This window comes from Passer montanus, unplaced genomic scaffold (genome assembly GCF_014805655.1).
Source record: "Passer montanus isolate IOZ18808 unplaced genomic scaffold, ASM1480565v1 scaffold11, whole genome shotgun sequence".
NCBI lineage: Eukaryota > Metazoa > Chordata > Aves > Passeriformes > Passeridae > Passer > Passer montanus.
In genome coordinates this window covers 10582398-10599456 of record NW_024357613.1, presented here as the reverse complement: position 1 = coordinate 10599456, position 17059 = coordinate 10582398, and the positions used below count along the sequence as shown (strand labels likewise).

Genomic DNA, 17059 nt, shown 5'->3' with positions numbered 1-17059 from the left:
TCTCTGGTATATAGAACTATTTTACAAGCAAGTCAGTGTTCTATGACACCAAAGATTTTTATTTTATCTTTTAAAGTTTAAATATCAGTGAAAAGTGGGTGTTGATAGGATCTGCCAGCAGCACAAACAAAATGTACGAATCCAGACTAGAAATGAAATGATCTCTCCACAACAGAGAAAGTAAGGCAGCACAACAGAAAAATATTCCACAATACACAGCACCTTGAAAGTATTGAACAAGCAAGTAGAACAAAGATTTCAAAGCACATTTGGACATGTGCTTCTTCAAGAAACATGTCAAAACCGCTACCTTCTCCTCCCCTTCTTCTTGACAGATGGTCTGACTGGGCCCGAAGCCACACCACCAAGCTGTGATCTTGGCAAAACCCACAAGGTAAATAAGGCTGGGCACAAAGTACAACTGGATGGGAGGCATGTGAGTGCTGAAGGATGAGATCCTGGCGATTCAGACAGCAGCACAAGCTCATCTGAAACAATGTTCCGGCACAGTGCCAAGAGTGCTCTAGAGGTAAACACTACATAGCAAGGGCTGTATCCATCTCCAGTTGAGGAGATGTTTAAGAGGCTAAACACTTCAAGTTTCCTGGGCAAATCCCATTTTATTTCAAGCTACTGCTACAAAAAAAAAAAAAAAAAAAAAACCACCAGCAAAATCTCAATATTTATTGATTTTGTTTTCCTCTGTGCTGCTAAAGTGGTGTGAAGATGCAAGAAAACACTACCATGCTGCTTTGCAAGAAAGGACGTGCTCCATGGGTTCCAAATCACCTCTACATGGGCTTTGTAAGATCAGCTGATTCCCTCGGAGCTAAAAAACACTGAGGAGATGCCAAGTCACATTGTTTGGGCAATTTTTTTTTGTTTAGTGTTGTGTAATGGAACCATCTGCATGAGTACCAATCAATAATCAAGGCAACCATGGCCAGATGACAAATCCCTCTGCTTCTGCAGGTTTGAATGTCAAATTACCAGTACCATTCCAATTCTGATTAGTTTTTAACTTCTGATCAAAGCTAACATAGCTGGGAAGACAATGCTTTCCACGCCCTGCCTTCCCCCCTCCTCACTGCTCTGAAATCATCTGTCTCAAAGCCAGAAGTCTAAATGGAGTGTAGGGCAAGCTCAAAACAGGGAGGGTTTCTGGGAGTCTACTGCCAATTCCACTCTGCAGCACAGCTTGCTCCCACAGCTCCATTAGCTGCCTGCAATCAAGGGCGGACAACTCAGTCCTGCTTGCTGTCCAGGTTTAATAGGTTCAGCTAGTTAATGAGCAATAGCTAGATTGCATTCCAAGACTTCACATCATTTGTAAAGCAATTAAGTGTACACTTTTTGGGCTCCTCCAAGAGAAGTGCCTTGTTCTGCTGAGAGGATAACTGGAAGGCACAAAACCAAAATTTTGTATTTTCAAAACAGAATAGCATGACATAATGGGAAAATATCAGAATATTCACCTCCTCCAAGCATCATGCTGAATGCATTGCTCCTTTTCCACAAACCTCTCAAGAGCTCACTTACCTGTACACCCCTGGATTATAGATTGCTCTTGCTAGACAAAACCAAGAGCTGTAAGCTACTGGGAAGCATCTCAGTGCATGTTCAGTGCTGACAAAGCAGGCTAAGGAGCCGTGAGTTAATAAAGCAGATTTTCATCTGAAAGCCACTGCAAAGGTAGGGGTACTTTTTACATGTATACTTTTTACACATTCCCACTGAAGAACTGCAAGGCTCCTTGGAAACAACAGAACACTTATACCTAGATTTACAAAGCTCAGAAGCTAAGTGACTTGAGCCCTCAGGCATTCCTCACAAAACCAGGACCATGTCCTTGGAGAATGAAGCTCCTCCAAAGGCAGAACTGGGGGAAAAGCAAACATTTCTATTTGACTTGCACATGCTCATTCACCCCCCACACTCTTGCACTGCTGCTTTAACATATGTACTGCTGCAGTGTCCCTTCTGCATGATTGTGTATTTTTAAACTCTCACTTCCAAGGCAAAGATCCTTTTGTTTGTTACAGGGACAAGGCAACTTCTCTGCCAGTACAGAGGATCCTCAGCCTTAAATGGCTGATTCACAGTTGGGCCAAAGCTGGATCTTCCAGAGACTCTGAAAGGACAACTTCTGCCTCTGTGGGCTGTCTTTTCCATGCTCTTCAGCTGAACCTCAGGGAGAAAGGAGTCCTGCTGGCAAGGACCTATCTAAAGGATATGCTACTTCTTTTAGTGCTATTGCACCAAATGTTGAGAGCCATGAGCATTAAGCTAGTTAGTAGATGGCAGCCACACTGAGAGAGCATCCTCCTCACGTATGAGACTTAAAAAAGTCTGGGCACTTACTGGTTTATAACATCTTTACTAAAAAGAAGAAAACCAAGAAAATCTCCAAACACTCAAGATCCCTTCACAACCTATTTTTGCAAAATCCAGAATCAGATTCCATTTCTCTGAGCACATCCACTATCTAAGCTGGAGATAAGTTTCAGGAAGAAGAAATCTTTACTCATTTACCAAAAGAACTCTTCACTAAATTTTCAAAAACGCAGCTGAACCTCAGGGAGAAAGGAGTCCTGCTGGCAAGGACCTGTCTAAAGGATATGCTACTTCTTTTAGTGCTATTGCACCAAATGTTGAGAGCCATGAGCATTAAGCTAGTTAGTAGATGGCAGCCACACTGAGAGAGCATCCTCCTCACGTATGAGACTTAAAAAAGTCTGGGCACTTACTGGTTTATAACATCTTTACTAAAAAGAAGAAAACCAAGAAAATCTCCAAACACTCAAGATCCCTTCACAACCTATTTTTGCAAAATCCAGAATCAGATTCCATTTCTCTGAGCACATCCATTATCTAAGCTGGAGATTACTCATTTACCAAAAGAACTCTTCACTGAACTTTCAAAAACTACTTCTGCAACAGCACAAAACTGGTCTTTTTACTTTAAATGCAAAACCTTAGTATGGAAGCACATCTGAGTGTTATATAATTTTTTCTTCTATTATTCTCCATTTCCTTTGCACATGCCAGTCAAAACTATAAAATACTTGTGGGAGAAATGCAGAAGGCACGGTTTCACATTCCAAAAGATCTATTTCCATGTGCTGCATACGAGCCAGTCGACCACCCAGGAAAGGCAGGCAAACACACTTTGGCCCACCAGTGCTGCAGTTGCTGACGAGCAGCCCTTCTCTAGCAGAGCTTTACCCTGTATTTCCTATGAGAAATAAGCATCAAGCCTCACAAGCAGCCAAGCCTGTGGCTGCATCACCTCTAAGTCTGCCCTGAAACAGTACTGACAAAGTACTCTCTTCTCTTGAGAAGTGGTGCCAAGTGCTAAAATATTTTTAATAAACTGGCCACAAAAAAAGGAAAGAAAAGGAGTAGATAACCTTAATACAGAATATCACCTGCTTATTTGTCAAATCCTTCCATCCTATTCCTTTGCCCTCCATCACAACACTTTCAGCCCAGTTTTATTAGAGAAAAGAGAGTGAAGTTGGGTCATCTGTAGTCTTGAGAAAGGGTATGACCAGCTATTTTCTCTCCCTAAGAACCCTGGACAATGTTACTTTCTTTTCATACATCAGTCACAGAAAGGATTGGTAACTGTTTCAGAGTCACTAAAAATTAATCAGTCCCTGAGAGGCCAAGCTGGTTGAGAAACTGCTGGCTCGAGCAAGAGAAGTAGGCATGACTTGCCTTCAACAAAGCAGAAGGCATTTGGTTTTAGTTAAAGGGGTGAAGGGTAGTAAAACTCGGCCAAGTATTTATTTATTGGACCGGAGTGCCTGCAGCAAGAGAGGAGGGTGAGATGGTGTAAAGTTTTTGTAATCCCAACCTTGGAAGAGAAGCAATTGAACTCTGGTTTCACTGTTGGAATAAGACAGCACAGAAAATCTTTGGTATGTGCTGTAGAAATGATGATTTATAGAAGCAATGGAGTGTCTGTGTGTGTGTAAAACCAAAAAAGATCTAAAAGCCCTAAAGCTTTCCCACGACAATACCTTTTCTTTAACCTGTTGGCCATTACTTTCTACCAGTTCAAGACAGTCAGGAGCATGAGGAAGGAACTTTCTACCAGTTCAAGACAGTCAGGAGCATGAGGAAGGAACACTAGTGAGATTGCTGATTTGCAGAATGATGCTTTCAGTTCAGCAGTGGGGAATGCTAACTGGGCATCACTGAACCATACCCTTGGATCTCTCTAGCATTAAATAAATAAATAAAGTATTAATGGAGCTTTACATAGTCTTGACCCAAACCTCCACTCAGTGGTGTGGCTACTTGATACTTCAGTACGGGCTAGTATGCACCTACCAGCTGTGAATTTTTTGGCTCTCAGTCATGTCCTCCCATTTGGTGTGAGGGTAACATAACAGGGGTGGGCAGTGAGAGACCCCCAACTCTGGATTCATTTCAACTCTGGTGAACACAACTGATTTCAGCTCATGGCAGAGCACAAAAAACATGGAGGTCCATCTGAGGATGCTTCAGAGACTCATTGGGTGTGTGGCAGAGAGCAAGAAAAAACAATGAAGAGGAAAAATGGGATAACCTTGCAGTGTTCAGCTGGGACTGTCAGGCAACAGTTAATGCTGAGGAATCATGCAATTCTGTTTATGTTCTTTCAACACAAGCAGGTGTTGGGAAGCCCAGGATGGGAGGGGCATGCAGACAAAAAAAAGAAAGAGGAACCACTTTTTTTTCTTGTGTGCGTGATCTATTCAGATGAATCTTTTTTACCGACAGGCTCTCTTCCTGGAATCAAATGACGGATGCCCAAGTGACACTCTGTGGCTCTCTGATAAACACACAGCATACCTCAAATGTCTAGGTTATGTTGCCTGTTTGTAGTGGAGGTTTTGATGGGAGTTCTGGGCTTATTAAGTAATTTTTAACAGAGACATTATTAAAACCTCCTAGCTTTTTAAAATTTAGATTTATTTGTTTGAAGTTTTGTTATTTTGACACTATTATAGTTGTGTGCTGTAGTGCTTACCATCTGAAAAGTGAGACATAAAGGACAGATATCCATTGACACACATCTCATTTCTTCCCTTGGACACTTTGAATACAACTGTGCACACGACTTTTACAGTGACAGATTTTGTACAGAGGAATGCTCTAACCTGTAGATTTCCCTCCAACTGCTGCTGCTCCTTGTCCAGTGCCAGAGCCTTTTTCTGCAGCTCTTTTTTACTGAACGTCAGTGTCAGTGGCAGACATGATTAGTGTGGCTGACATGCCACTGCTCTAAAGGAAACAGGCAGAGGGCAAAGGAACAAAAGACCAACCCAACAACACCCAACCCAAAACCTCTACCCATCTCAGACAAAAGAAATCAGGCTCAAAGACCTATGACCGACCTCCCTCTCCCAGTTATAGAGAAGTCCTTGAATTGCAATAGACATTGCATTTCAATCAACTCCTGTGTTTGGAAAATGGTTACACTTCTGCCTGCTCCAATACATATCCTGGAGTGCTTCAGTTCCCAGACATTAAAGGCAAAGATGGACTTGGGTGGGGGGGGGAAGGGAAGAAGAAATAAAATGGTTAAAACCAAACAAACAAACCAACACAAACAAAATAAAAACAAATCACCAAAAAATGCAACCCAGCATCAGACAGGCGATAAAGCTGACCTGTGATTCAGCAGATTCAAACGCTCAGAAGTACAACAGCCTGTGTACACTACTAAAAGACAGCAGCAGTCCATTACACGTATGGATTTGCAGCACTTTGTCAGCCCTAATGATGTTACCTCATTAAAAGAGATAAATGCCTTACTGTACTACCAAAAGCATCTGCTCCCTCCTTCTCACCTGTTCTCCATCAGGGCGATCAGCAGCAGTGCAGTGAAAAGAAATCAAAATACAACACTAAATTCACTTGGAGCCACTTGCTAAGGTTGCTTTGTCTTGTTTTAATGTCAACGTTTTTATGTCATTTTTTTAATGGGGTTATGCTATGCTTCCTACCAGGTACCTCTTCTCTTGACACTTAATCAGCATATCAAAGAAAACAAAGCCCTGTGAACCACCATGGCCCACCAGCTTTCAAAGGACTTCTCAGAAAATAAATTCATTCATTGTTGAGTAAAATGATGCAATCTCAACCTCAGCAGGTGAATTAGGTAAGAGGGTGACAATGACTTCTGTCTGCTAACACCCTCCAACACGTTGCCACGCTCAACACAACAGTTTTCTTCCAACAGATTCCTCTCTACATGCAAAGGTAGCAGTTTACAATAATGAATGTTTTATGCATTATTCCTTTGTGTATAGGGTCTCCCAAGTACACATTATTGAAGTCTATTAAACTCTCTATTTAGGAGAATTACCAATGTGCCTTTGGGGAAATTATTACAATGAAGCTGTACTGGTATTTAAACTCCAGTTTAACAATCTTTTCCTAATCACCAATCCAGGTATCAACATTAAAGTGCAGTCACACTTCTTCCAGTGCAGCATAAACCTGTCCATGAGCTGTTTATGGAAATTCATTTAAAAGAATGAGTATTTCAGCTTGGCATGTTTTTCATAATTAGCCTTAGACAGCTTGTGCTTTAAAATAATAGGAACTCCTTCCTGATCCTCTTCACCAAGCAGAGCCCTCTACAGTTAAACCTGGTTACAGAACCAATTAACTATTTACAGCCACAGCATTTCTGTCAGCATACCAATATCTGCAAGATACCACCCCATTCAAGGAAAATTTGGCCAACAAGGTCCCGTTCTTTACAAATGGCTTTTCAATGAGAAGAAACCCCGTCCTGGAGGTGAGGGATGGAGCAGTCCAAAAGCTGCCTAAACCCAGTGCATGCCCAGGTCCCTCCTCTGGTCCAGATACAATTCAGAGCGTTGAGTAAAGCCACAACAGAGCAGTTACTGACTGTTTTTTGTGCCATTCAGACCATTTCCCTTGTTCATTCTGCACAATACAGCTATAGCTAGCTACTCTCTAAATGTGCCTGTTTTTGTGGCAATGAGTCAAACTTGGTTCCAAATCTGTAATGTGTGTCTGTACCTGCCGTGAGAAGAACAAATATTTTTCCAATGGGAAGAGTCTCACATTCTCAGGGGAAGAGGAAGTAAACTTCACCATACTAGAAATCACAGGATTCAGCTTCCTGGGGTGGGGTAGAAGAGACCTAGGTCTCAACCTTTCAGGTTTCCTCCATGACCTTCAATAAATCACTGTGTTCCTGCCTTCATTTTTCATCAGTGTGAAGTGCTCAGGTTCTATCTATAGGGCAGTCAGGCTCTCCAGCAAAGACAAAAGAGGTCTTGTTCTTGCTACTATGTTATACTAACAGCTTTACAACTTCAACACCAGTTCAATTTTCAGTCAACCTTCAATGAAAAAAACAGCATTAATTTATTGAAAAAACACTGACAACAATCTTACAAAACCAATGGTCACAGAAACAGAATATAAGTAATGGAGCTGAGCAAAAGTGCTTGACATCTTATAAAGATGCAAAATTTAGGCCATGATACATGCATGCTTTGACATGCCAGAATTCATATTTTATGTCCAAATACAGATAAAGGGAGGACTAAAGTCATCACTGGAAGCTTGTATGTATACTAAAAATTCTTCTGACAAGTATGAGTCATACACTAGCTGCTCTTCTTGGCTCTAAGGCAGGCCTGCACAACAAAGTTGTTTCCACCAGGACCAGAAGTCCTTCAGGGAACAATCCTCAGGAAAAAAGCACAGCAAACAGGTGGGCATATTTTAGCCATGCACTAATTTCCCTATAAATCAATGGACAAAAGCTCTTCCTTTCTCCAGTTACAAACCCAGAGCCAAGTCACCTTCTCTGTTTTACAATCTCATTGACATTGCTCAAGTTACACACACACGGCAGCAGATTTTGTCCTTGGGGGCAGTGGGAGACCAAACCTCCCATAAATAAGAAAGGAAGCAATCTGTTCACCTTCACTGAAGTGGGATGAGGAATACCCCTTTCACCTAAAAAAGGAGACATATGTCTAAGAGACAAAGGGAAAATGCCACTAATTTCACTATTCAGTTTGCCTCTTCATTAGGAAAGACTCTTATGTACTTAAATAGTTTTTCAGGCTTTTAAGGCTATTTTATGCACATCAGAAGCCCTGAAGTCTATCAGCTCTTGGCTTAGAGAAGTTGCTGTGTCTACTTCACTGTCATCCATCCTGTTTGATAGGGGTGATCAAGGGTGTACTCTATTGCCTGAATTTGTCAGTAACTTTTCCTATCACTTACTTCTTTACCTCAACACTGTTTTCACAACCACGAGGTGAGATGCTTCTGCTGAGTTGTACAAAGTCCAACCCCATCTTTAGCTTATTCATTGTTGACTGACTTTACCCCATCAAGCAGACTGTGGTCAGCTTCATAAGCACCAACACTGGTACAAGAGGGAACAGGGCAAGTCCTGGCCAAGGACAAGGTAGGCAGAGAAAGACAATGAGTGGTCGTAACTGGGACTGGCACAGTCTGACACAAAACCTCTAGTCCCTGACAGGTACCAGAAGATATCGTACAAAAACACAAGTGCACGTTGTGGCATTTAACATGGGGACATTGGATTATGTGTATCTAATATTCCCCTCTTGTTATGGCACTGGATCACAGCAGAGGACAGATCTCACAAAAGCACCTGGCCATGCAATGTCACATTTACTCCACAGTACTGGGCATAGACCATCATTTGTTACCATGGCAGGTGGACCAGGAGCCACCCCAGCCAAGCTGTCACTTTGTCTCTCCTGCCACCTACTGTACTGAAAACCAAAATATATGTCACCAACTCACGTGCATTTCCACTTGTTTGGAAATACCAACCTTTAGTTCTTGCAGATATGCCACTGCATGCATATGGGAACTCCCTGCTATCATCACTCCTTCAGCAGTGCTACCGAGTGATTCCTCTTGAATGCTAACTGCAGCACTTGGAGCTCTACTCAATTCACTAATGCTTCAGGGTTAAAATTAGCATTAAAAACTAAAAATTCTGCAGAGTTTAGAGTGCAAACCCCTCTCTCCCTTTGCCCTATTAATCACAGAAGGTTTATTTTAAATGGTGAACAGGCTATGATACCCCACACCTCTGCCCCTTAATTTTCTGTTGCATCCAATGACAACACTCACTGGGGGCAAAACCCAGCAGAAAAGCAACTTCCCATTGAGTGTGTGATTGTCAGCCTGTGGGCAGGGGTGAAACTCCTGCTGCACTTGAGCTGCACAACCAAATGAGCGCCACCCAAAAACAGACTGCCCCATGCAAGAGTCTTTTTCAGCCTGTGGTTTACCCTTGTCCTTTTAACCTCCCGCTCTCAAGATGCCATCTGAGCAGGTCTGGCTGTGCCACCCATACCCTCAGCAGCACAGTGCTACCCTCGGTGTCCTGCCCATGCAGTCCTGCTGCCTACGAACGACATCACGGGCTGCAAAAAGGGCTTCACTGACGCTTGTGTCCCAGCAGTGCATCCCAGGAGAAGAATTCTTTAATCATAGCTATCTGGGTTCTGCCATCCTTCCAGACACCATTAACTACAGTGAACAGCATGGAGAAGGGCAGCAACGAGTCTGAGCTGGTTCAGACTAGTCCAAGCCCACCACAGGGGCTTCAAACCCATTCACAGTACTATGTGGAAACCAATTAGCAATCAACTCAAAGCCAAATAGACATATATCCCATGCCATTCTCCCAGAATGTACAAGTTTATTTTTCAGTATTTTATTATTAATTTTGAAAAGTATTCAAATAGAAAACAACAAGCTGAATTTTGTAATAGAAATCTCATTACTTTCTAGTAAGAAGCTACCTTTTGGGTGCTGGTTTATTTTCCCATGTATGGTATTCCCTTTTACCTAATCAACAGCTTGGGGCTTTATGACAGCAGCTATCTTTGATAAAAGGAGTATTGTGATGAGGGAGGAAGGCATCCAACACTTGCATGATCCAGTAAGCAATCAAATGTATTTATTTATGCTGTGACCACAGTAATCAAGAGGTATTAAAATGTGGAGCAGAGCATCAGTTAAGTGCATTTTAAATCTGATTTTTCCCTGGTTGTGGTAAGGAAATTGTTGACTAGCAGGACTCTTAAGGGTCTTTACAGGCTGCAATTAGCGAAGCAGATTCAGAAGATAAATTGCTCCACTCCTGCAAAAGCAAGTCTTATTTTTGCAAGTAATAGTGAGCCTTTCATCTTAGCACTTAAAATCTGATCAAGTGAGAAAAAAACATTAATATAATTCCACTCACTCCCAGATAAACTTCTCTGAAAAATGAGGACATTTCTTCTCCTTAAACAAATCCGACAAGGCTATAACTAAAAATATTTTTGTAACACACAGAGTTCAGTATGAACACCGGAAAACAATTGGCAAGAGCAATTGGAGTGTCTAATCCCAGCTATTTAGCCAGCAAAATGCTTCAAGAGCTGTGATACATCCACTTAAAAGCCAAATATGGCTCACAAACAGCTATTAAACATGAATGAACTTATCAAGAAGCAACAGTATGTTCCCATTAATTGTACAAAGGCTGCAAAAAGGTTAAAAAAAGCCATTTCTATAGCATCTGATCAGAAGTGACTTTCACTGACACCAATTTAATTTATAACAAAATCAAGGCAGTAACTAAAGGATCACATTAGCAGTTAGTAATGCTACAGGAGCTATCAGTGAAAAGCTAATGAAATGAGCAGAGCCTTAAAACAACTTGGTATTTTTTAACACAGACTTGAAAACCTGCTACTGCAAAGGCACTGTCAGAGGGTGCTTGGGCATACTTGCTAGCAGCTTTCAGACAACTTTTAAGGCTCCCTAAGGATGTTCCAAGGAAATTTAAGAAGGCAATTTTGTACACAAATGCTGTCCAGATTGATTAACAAACCTGCAAAGTTTAATCTCTGGAAGAACTTTTACCTCCGCTGTGCTTGACCACATGGAAGGCAAAGAGATTTAAGCTTGTTTTGTCTATGGCCGATGGAGACTTTCAAACAGAAATGGAAACTGGATGATAAGCAGGTAATAAGCTGCTCCCAGAGTTTCCCTTGCTTTGAGAAGAGTGAAGCCACTGGGAGATTTCGGAGCAGATTCTGCAATCAAGCTGTTAAGAAAAGCCGCTATCCAGAAGGCTCGACAGGAGGAAAAAGGAAGCAGGGAAATCGCGGTTAATGGGATTTGGCTGCATCCAGAAAACAGCTAGGTTTTGAATACATTACAAACAGTCCTGCACTTCACTGCTGCATCAATTCATTGCTGGATGAGAAAAATTCACAGAGACTTAAAGCTCCACAGAAACTTAGATTGATCTGTTTAGAATAAGTCTTGTCTCTGCCCTGAAATGCCCTCTGGATGAACACATGACAAAGAGGAAATTGCCACCACTACACTATAACCTCTGTAATTTTCTGTTAGGGGAAAGGCAGGCTAGGGATTTATTTCTTTTGACTTTTTTTCCTACGTCTCATAAATGGACGCTTGCCCCATTCACCTTAGATAACACTGCAGAATACTGTAAAGTTTGCCTAAGGTATCCAAGGGAGAGAATCACTATCCTGTCCAATTAAAAGGATAACGTGACATCAAACAGAGAGGGTTCCCTCTCTCCTAGCGCATCTCTCCTTGTCACAACATAAGGATGTTGAGCAACCTCATCAGGAGGTTCTCAGTGCCTCCCTTCCCAAGCCATGGTAGGGACATCCTGCTCATCCTCTAACTTAGGAGGGAGAAAATTAGTAGTTTAAAGCTACTAACTGAAAGAAAAATTGCCATAGACAATGTCCTCTACCTTTGCAAACTGATGCCAATCACAGGACATGATTCAACATGCATGAACTCCATACTCATCCCTCCTCAGATCCCAAAGGAGGCAGCGCCACAGTATGTGCCAGGAGGGAAGAGGCCAGCAGCAGCAGAGAAATTTCTAGTCTAATCATGAGACAGACAGAAGAATGGAAACGATAGGAGAAGTGAGATAAAAGAATTAGGGGGCTGATAGCATCACCATACTTTAAGAAGAAGGAGAGGAAGTTGAGCGGCTGTGAAAGAGGGGGAAGGAAGAGTAAGGCTGATTTTCCCGATAGACAGGTCATAAACAGTTCCCGAAACCTGCCTAGTCGGGCTGGTTGTCTGACGTACAGATGCAAAAATCAACACATGTGGCATCTTTGAAGCGGAAAAAGGAGACGTTGAGGACTGGGGCACTCCGTAGGGGAATGAAAGACCTACAAGTCTTCTAAGTGCCATAAATAGAGACGAAGCTAGAGCTTTCAACCAATAATGAATGTGAATAGTTAGAAAAGGAGTTTTGCAGAATTGTCCGCCAAGACAAAAATCTTAAAAACTGGCTCTTCACAAATGCTTTTTCTTTTGGAAATCCCACACCCACTGCCGAGAGATTAGCTTTACAAAGTGAGAATTTAACTGGAATTGCAGCTCTGGGTAACAACAGGAAATGTTGCTCGCAGCAACAGAAAATGTAGGATGATTAGATTTTTGGGGGAAAAGGGAAAGAAAGTTACAGTAACTATGCAAACAGAATAAGTAACAGTGCTGTCCTTCTCCAGAACCTTTCCAAGGATCTCAGAGCAATCTACAGCCATTCCCCATTAAAGTCTGCTGTGTTACAGCCACAGCTTATTGCACCATCTAGGTCCCAAGCCTGGCTGTACTCCTCATCTTCGTAGTTCTATCCCTCTGCTGATCCTCACACCAGACACCAGCTGATGGTCAGGGACCCCATGGGGGCTTTGTGCACTGCAGGACCGCAGCTGGGACTTGGCGTGTTGCCAAGTGCTCCTTGTACATAAGTAACAAGGTGGCCTCATCAAGAGGCAGACAAGACAAAAGGTTTCCACCAAGTGGGAAAACTCCAAGCACAGAAGGGAAGGCCCTTCCCACACTGAGCGTGCTGTGCTCAGCAGCTCAGCCCAGCAGAGCAAGCAGGCTGGGAAAGCCAGCCGTCTTTCAGACTAAAGTGTAAAAAAGCAGCAGGAGGAGAAAAAGGGAAAGACAAGGTCATGTTAGAGGGAGGCAAGCTCCAGACAAACCCTCCCCTCCCCAGAGGAAAGCACCTCAACAGACATTGTAGCGGAGTCAGCAATGCAGAAGATACTACTCAGCAGGGGAAAGCGTCATGTTAAAATACAAACGCTTGTTTACAAGCTCCCCCAAGTTCCTTAACTGTTGCTGAGAATTTTAGGAAATACTTTGCATTGGACTTGTTTTATTGCACATTTCCCACCAATTTCCAGTTCCAGTTTCTACTTCTATTCTTAATTTTTAATCACCGCTGGGACAAAACAGTAACATTTAGATACTGCCTTGCTAAGAAAACTGGAGTAACTGGGAGTTACATTAACAATACTTAAATACAGTCTATTTAAAGGTTTGAACGCATCTTGTTAGAACACTGCATAAATTAACCCAACCTAATTCTCTAGGATGTAACAAGATCTGAAAAGCTCCAAGTTTCATGTTCTCTCTTACCACCCACTTGAAAAACCAAAACCCAACATGCTGGGGTTAGCTTAGGTTGCAAACGAAAACAAAATTCACATTCAACTTGAATAAATGCAATTTACTCCTTGATGCAACAAAGACGATGCCACAACCAGCTCAAAACCAAAGCAAGAAGAGGTTCTGTCCCGCGCCCCCCCCCATGCATATCCCCCCTCATTTTTGCTGTTAATGATGCCCCCCCAGCCTGTCTGCTCAGGATTCTTAACTGCTTGCTCCATCCCTTCCCACTGTCTGAAACCATCCCTGGATGGAGCAAAGCGTGCCCTGCTGCTGCTGGACTCGCAGTCTCCCCTGCAACGCTTGCACTGGCGGCCAGACAAAGCAAACTCCAGTTGCATCACGGAGCAAACTCATTTTCCAGCAACCTCCCAGCCCGGAGTTTACCGCTATTGTAATCCGGTGCTGTCAACAACGCCGCCTTTGTTGCGCGCCCGTGTGCGCCGCTTGCTTGCTGGTCGGGTTGTTGTTTTGGGTGCTTTATTATTCTTTTTTTTTATTATTATTATTTATTTTAAGGAGAATTTTTGTTTCAAATGAGTAATCTGTTTTTGAAAGATTTCTCCTCTGTGCTGGCTCCACCCTGTACTGTAAACGAGACATTACCTTATACAAGAATGAATCTGCTGCATTCCTCTGTCTAGCTGCCTCGCAGCACATTTCCTACGCTCACAGCAGCCCCGGCAGTGCATGCTCTCCCACCCCTTCCCCCCCACCTCTTTCTCTTTTTTCTTTCCCTTTTTTTTTTTTCCTTTTCACTGCCTCGCTGTGTTTTTGTGTAAATGATCTCACATGACTCAACAAATCCATCTGCCTGGAGCAGGCCAAGTTTGGAGCCTTCCCAGGAGGGAGGAGAAGAATTGCTTTGTGGAAAGGACCTGGAGCTTTGCCCTTTCTCTGGCTCAAATTACCCGCCTGTCAGGCCTGACGGATTTGGCTAAAAATAAAAGGAAGCGGGCCGTGAAAAGGAGATGAATGAGCTCAGCAGTTCCTTAGATAACATGGGGTCTGGTGTCGCCCAAAGATCCCAGAGCAGGAACTTCAGATGCCGGACATGTAAGTGTGGTGCTGCAGCCTCAGTGAACTCGGCTGCTTGAGGACCAAAAAAAAAAAAGGCACAAAAAAAGGCAAAACCAACTGTACGCTGTTAGAAATAAATGCATTAACGACAGAGCAGGAAAACTGCCTGCTGCAGATCTGGGCTTGCAAATGGGGAGATTTATGGGGTTTCCAGAGGGGAAAGGGGGTGTGAGGGGGTGTGGCAGGGGGCCGTACATGATGTCAGCCTCCCGCCCTGACCAGGGAGCCTCTGCATCCTTCCTGCAAATGCCTGCCCAGCGCCCGCAGCGGGTATTAAGCACTTAGTTTGGCAATGTAATGACACACTGCAACAATCTGTAATGCGAGGCAGTCAGCAAAGCCCTGGCTCGAAAAGCTCTTTCTCCTAACCATTAACCATATGTTTGGCTCCGCCACCGCCCAAGCGAGCGGGTGTTCCAGCGCACCATCTGGTTTCTATCCACACAAGCAACTGCAAAGCATAGAGTATTTCCCTCTGGAGCTGTGTCTTCCTCCCTGGCCCCTGATCCCCACCCGACTCCCCACTCCTCTGCTCCCCATCTTCCTCCTTCCACTGCTTTCCAGCAGCAACTTCACCTCTCTGTCCCACTAGCGGGTGGAAGCAGCGGAGACCATGACCACCCCTCCAAAGGTGCACCAGAAGAGCAGTCTCGTGCTGCCTTCCGTGAGCTCACACGCCTACACACGTGTGTGTACACACACACACACAGAGGGACTGCACCCCTCATCACCGATGTCTGAGGTGTTGCATTAAAACGTAAATGTGTTCTTGAGTGGTCCAGGAGCCGCTGCAGTGTCCATCACATCTCGCTCATGCACACATGCGCACAGCGAGTGTTCAGTTTGGATTACATCAACTCTGGGCCGACACTGCAAAAGGACTTCAAGAATGTACCTAACAACAGGAGGACCAATAGCAATTTTATCTCCTGCTCTCGAGCAGGGCTTTCTATGGACATCAGATGTTGGTACCCCATCCCACCAAAACAAGAATGCTCTGGGGGGACAAAAGTACAAAAGGAAAAGGAGAAAGATAAATGGAATGAGAGCACACTGAAGAAAAAGGAATGAAAATATTTACTTTCCCATGATAACTAAACAAGCTCTTTCTGAAACGATAAAAAAAACTTTCAAGTGTTACATTTTAGAAGGCCTTGTACCATATGTTTGCTTTACGATTTTATGAATCCTAACTACTATTTATGTTTTTAAAGCACTTCCATCATTCTGTTTGTTTCTGAAGTACCTATGGGACATCAGCAGTAATTTTTCCCTCAGGTTGGCCAATTTAAGATTAATCATGACCTATTGCAAGAAAATATTCAGGGATGCAAGCAACAGGATATTCAGCAAATCCAACACTTGCTCCTTTAAAGTAAGTTTATATTCTGCAATGAGTCACACATACAGTGTTTATCCAAGTAACCAGTGCTACAAGGGAAAAAAAAAAGCCCATTACATTTGCAAATACATACAAATCACAGCTGTAAGCACCCAACAGCGTATACCAGGACTTGTTTCTATGACTGGATATTGATTTTTTTAAATAATGCGTCATTATATCAATGTTGATACAGCAACTAGCTTCCTGGAGTATGCCACTTAACACTAAAAAGAAGCTGGCTTTAGGAAATATCAAATCCACACCCATTCATACCCTTTTTAAACATCCTTCTTGGTCATGACTATAGGCAAAGCCACAACTGCTTTTTTCCTCACCTTGCACCTAATGAAGAAAATGCACTTGCCAGTTAGAAACAGCTCAGTCTAAAGCAATGAGCTTTGCTGATCTCAATAAAATACTGCAGAACTTCTTCAACTGTTGCTAGAAACCAAGAATCTGCATTGGAAAAGATGATGCATATTTTTCAAACTTCCTCTGTATGAGAAATCAGTGAAAAAAAGCACACCGTAGGCCCTTATCCCAGAATCAAACAGGCGTGGGGAAAACCATATGCTTGTGAAAAGCCTGATGACTTCACTAGGATTGCCTAAGATGATTGAGGATAGGATCTGCTCCCAATTACAAATGTGGAGTGCAATTAGCACTGTAAACTCCCCCTGCCTTCATTCTGCACTCCCCTTCAGTGAGGGAAATAATTAAAATGATTAAAACCATAAGAGATGCATTTTAGCTAGGAGTTTACTTTTCCTATAAAATAGGATCTAAATATGCTTAAGTCCATTGCTTCAAGATAATATGTTGCAAACATTAGTATGCTTAAATATCACACATTAAGTTTCCTACAACCATGCAATGAGAAATTGTCTTCAGATACAGAAAACAACCAGCAGTCATTCTCTAAAGCAGTAAAGGTCTAGGTCTGGGTCTTTCAGCAGATAATGATCTGCTCTGATCCAGAAATCATTTTAAAGGGGGAATTCAAGGGAAATATTAGTAGATTCAAGGTTCTGCAGTCTGAAGGGACTGCTGATC

At 42.8% G+C, this 17059-nt stretch overlaps 1 protein-coding gene across 3 annotated transcripts in view; it reads right to left on the bottom strand.

Annotated features, from left to right (window-relative positions):
• Positions 1-17059, bottom strand: part of BACH2 (BTB domain and CNC homolog 2) — a 188670-nt gene that overhangs the window by 126943 nt on the left and 44668 nt on the right. The gene's annotated exons all lie outside the window — the stretch shown is intronic.